The following is a 4435-nucleotide window of genomic DNA, read 5'->3' as shown; positions in this document are numbered from 1 at the left end:
TATATGTAAGCATCTTTAAATGGTTAATGGGTAATAAGCAGACATGTGTGAGTTTAATATGTAATGGTTTGGTGGGCCGAGTCCAAATAGTCTCTGAGTAACTGAGAGTAATAAGTAAAAAAGTGTTGCAACTGTCCCCAGTCTCCCCTAGTCTAATAAAGGCTCCAGCTTTTGACCACCTTAAACTGTTTTAGTAGCAATAAACTACAAATACAGTATATATTGTACAGTATATTCACATTAACCTTTTATTATAGCATCCATTCATATTCTACTAGACTGTCTCTACAGCTTCATCCTCTATTATATTCTAGTCATTTGGTAACATTTCCATCATTTCATTACATATTATAAATGTTATTCATTATCTTTATTTACGGATCTGATCTTTCTAATGTGCAGAAACTGAAGCTAAGCAGTGACTCTTATTAATAGTTGTTGTTGTTGTTGTTGTTCTCCCTGGTGTCTAGTTTGACTGTAAAGTATTTGAGTCTTGCAGAGTGTGAACCCTGTAGAGTGTGAACCCTGCAGAGTGTGAACCCTGAGTGTGAGCATGCCTGAGAGGGACAGCTTGTGTTTTACTGCAGGACATTTGGCTGAGAGGACGTTCACATGCAGGAAAACAAGTCACATGACCAAAGATACTAAACATACTGGACCCTGGTGGACCCTGGAGGACCCTGGTGGACCCTGGAGGACCCTGGAGGACCCTGGTGGAGCAGGTTTGATGGAGAGGAGGAGGAGGAAGAAGAAGAAGGAGAAGAGAGGATTAGCTGGAGTCAGAGTTGGAGTTCCTTCCTTCCTTCCTTCCTTCCTTCCTTCCTTCCTTCCTTCCTCTCTTCCTCCCTTCCTCCCTCCCTCCTTTCCTTCCTTCCTTCTTCTTTCCTTCCTTCCTCCCTCCCTCCTTTCCTTCTTTCCTTCCTCCTTCTTTCCTTCCTTCTTTCCTTCCTTCTTCTTTCCTTCCTTCCTTCCTTCCTTCCTTCCTCCCTCTTTTCCTTCCTTCTTCCTTCCTTCCTTCCTTCCTTCCACCCTCCTTTCCTTCCTTCTTCTTTCCTCCCTTCCTTTCCTCCCTTCCTTCCTCCCTAGAAGAAGAAGAGAGAGAAGATTAGCTGGAGTCAGACAGAGAGAGAACATTTTCGGAGCAGCACATGAGTCGGCTCAGGTTTTGTTTTCTGCTCTGAGATATTCAAAGTATTCATCAGGAATGTGTTTTGATGTTTTGAGTGAACTCTGAGTTATTCTGAGCCAGCTGAGGTTTAGATGTGTTTTTATCTACCTGCAGAAAAAAACTTCAATGATTTTTTCTAATTATGAAGAGATGCTGTGAATATGTCTGAACATGAGGATTTAAAGTATGTAGTAGGGAAGAAGGAAGAAGGAAGGAAGAAGGAGGAAGGAAGAAGGATGGAGGATGAAGGAAGAAAGAAGGAAGGAAGGAGGAGGAAGGAAGAAGGATGGAGGAGGAAGGAAGAAGGAAGGATGGAGGATGAAGGAAGGAAGAAGGATGGAGGATGAAGGAAGAAAGAAGGATGGAGGATGAAGGAAGGAAGAAGGATGGAGGATGAAGGAAGAAAGAAGGAAGGAAGGAGGAGGAAGGAAGAAGGATGGAGGATGAAGGAAGGAAGAAGGATGGAGGATGAAGGAAAAAAGAAGGAAGGAAGGAAGGAGGAGGAAGGAAGGAAGAAGGATGGAGGATGAAGGAAGGAAGAAGGATGGAGGATGAAGGAAGGAAGAAGGATGGAGGATGAAGGAAGGAAGCAGGATGGAGGATGAAGGAAGGAAGAAGGATGGAGGATGAGGGAAGAAAGAAGGAAGGATGGAGGATGAAGGAAGGAAGAAGGATGGAGGATGAAGGAAGAAAGAAGGAAGGAAGGAGGAGGAAGGAAAAAGGATGGAGGATGAAGGAAGGAAGAAGGATGGAGGATGAAGGAAGAAGGAATGAAGGAAGGAGGGAAGAAGGAAGAAGGATGAAGGAAGGAAGAAGGATGGAGGATGAAGGAAGGAAGAAGGATGGAGGATGAACGAAGGAAGAAGGATGGAGGATGAAGGAAGGAAGAAGGATGGAGGATGCAGGAAGAAAGAAGGAAGGAAGGAGGAGGAAGGAAAAAGGATGGAGGATGAAGGAAGGAAGAAGGATGGAGGATGAAGGAAGAAGGAATGAAGGAAGGAGGGAAGAAGGAAGAAGGATGAAGGAAGGAAGAAGGATGGAGGATGAAGGAAGGAAGAAGGATGGAGGATGAAGGAAGAAAGAAGGAAGGAAGAAGGATGGAGGATGAAGGAAGGAAGAAGGATGGAGGATGAAGGAAGAAAGAAGGAAGGAAGGAAGGAGGAGGAAGGAAGAAGGATGGAGGATGAAGGAAGGAAGAAGGATGGAGGATGAAGGAAGAAAGAAGGAAGGAAGGAAGGAGGAGGAAGGAAGAAGGATGGAGGATGAAGGAAGAAAGAAGGATGGAGGATGAAGGAAGGAAGAAGGATGGAGGATGAAGGAAGAAAGAAGGATGGAGGATGAAGGAAGGAGGAGGAAGGAAGAAGGATGGAGGATGAAGGAAGGAAGAAGGATGGAGGATGAAGGAAGGAAGAAGGATGGAGGATGAAGGAAGAAAGAAGGAAGGAAGGAGGAGGAAGGAGGAAGGAAGAAGGATGGAGGATGAAGGAAGGAAGAAGGATGGAGGATGAAGGAAGAAAGAAGGAAGGAAGGAGGAGGAAGGAAGAAGGATGGAGGATGAAGGAAGGAAGAAGGATGGAGGATGAAGGAAGAAAGAAGGAAGGAAGGAAGGAGGAGGGAAGAAGGAAGGAAGGATGCAGGATGAAGGAAAGAAGGAAGAAGAACAAAGGAAGTAGGATGTAGGATGAAGGAAGAAAGAAGAAGGAAGGAAGGAAGGAGGAGGAAGGAAGAAGGATGGAGGATGAAGGAAGAAAGAAGGAAGGAAGGAGGAGGAAGGAAGAAGGATGGAGGAGGAAGGAGGGAAGAAGGATGGAGGATGAAGGAAGGAAGAAGGATGGAGGATGAAGGAAGAAAGAAGGAAGGAAGGAAGGAGGGGGAAGGAAGAAGGATGGAGGAGGAAGGAAGAAGGAAGGAAGGAAGGAAGGAAGGAGGGAAGAAGGAAGTAGGATGCAGGATGAAGGAAGAAAGAAGGAAGGAAGGAAGGAGGAGGAAGGAAAAAGGATGGAGGAGGAAGGAAGGAAGAAGGATGGAGGATGAAGGAAGAAAGAAGGAAGGAAGGAGGAGGAAGGAAGAAGGATGGAGGAGGAAGGAAGAAGGAAGGAAGGAGGGAAGAGGAAGGAAGAAGGAAGGAGGATGAAGGAAGAAAGAAGGATGGAGGATGAAGGAAGGAGGAGGAAGGAAGAAGGATGGAGGATGAAGGAAGGAAGAAGGATGGAGGATGAAGGAAGGAAGAAGGATGGAGGATGAAGGAAGAAGAAGGAAGGAAGGAGGAGGAAGGAGGAAGGAAGAAGGATGGAGGATGAAGGAAGGAAGAAGGATGGAGGATGAAGGAAGAAAGAAGGAAGGAAGGAGGAGGAAGGAAGAAGGATGGAGGATGAAGGAAGGAAGAAGGATGGAGGATGATGGAAGAAAGAAGGAAGGAAGGAAGGAGGAGGGAAGAAGGAAGGAAGGATGCAGGATGAAGGAAAGAAGGAAGAAGAACAAAGGAAGTAGGATGTAGGATGAAGGAAGAAAGAAGAAGGAAGGAAGGAAGGAGGAGGAAGGAAGAAGGATGGAGGATGAAGGAAGAAAGAAGGAAGGAAGGAGGAGGAAGGAAGAAGGATGGAGGAGGAAGGAAGAAAGAAGGAAGGAAGGAGGAGGAAGGAAGAAGGATGGAGGAGGAAGGAAGAAGGAAGGATGGAGGATGAAGGAAGGAAGAAGGATGGAGGATGAAGGAAGAAAGAAGGATGGAGGATGAAGGAAGGAGGAGGAAGGAGAAGGATGGAGGATGAAAGAAGGTAGAAGAACAAGGAAGTAGGATGTAGGATGAAGGAAGAAGAAGAAGGAAGGAAGGAAGGAGGAGGAAGGAAGAAGGATGGAGGATGAGGATGAAGAAGGATGGAGGATGAAGGAAGGAAGAAGGATGGAGGATGAAGGAAGAAAGAAGGAAGGAAGGAGGAGGAAGGAAGAAGGATGGAGGAGGAAGGAAGATGGAAGGATGGAGGATGAAGGATGGAAGAAGGATGGAGGATGTAGGAAGATGAAGGATGGAGGATGAAGGAAGGAGGAGGAAGGATGAGGATGGTGGATGGAAGGAAGGAGAGAGGGATGGAGGATGAAGGAAGGAAGAGGATGGAGGATGAAGAAGAAAGAAGGAAGGAAGGAGGAGGAAGGAGGAAGGAAGAAGGATGGAGGATGAAGGATGGTAGAAGGTTGGAGGATGAAGGAAGAATGAAGGATGGAAGGTGGAGGAAGGATGAAGGATGGAGGATGAAGGAAGGAAGAAGGATG

At 46.2% G+C, this 4435-nt stretch overlaps 1 pseudogene; it reads left to right on the top strand.

The window, feature by feature from the left end:
* Nucleotides 1-553: 553 nt before the first annotated feature.
* Nucleotides 554-3791, top strand: LOC128373271 (uncharacterized; annotated as a pseudogene).
* Nucleotides 3792-4435: the final 644 nt, after the last annotated feature.

The sequence above is a fragment of the Scomber japonicus genome, chromosome 14 (genome assembly GCF_027409825.1).
Source record: "Scomber japonicus isolate fScoJap1 chromosome 14, fScoJap1.pri, whole genome shotgun sequence".
In the NCBI taxonomy this organism is placed as follows: Eukaryota; Metazoa; Chordata; class Actinopteri; order Scombriformes; family Scombridae; genus Scomber; species Scomber japonicus.
The sequence above is the reverse complement of the archived record's forward strand: the minus strand, read 5'-3'. Positions and strand labels throughout refer to the sequence as shown.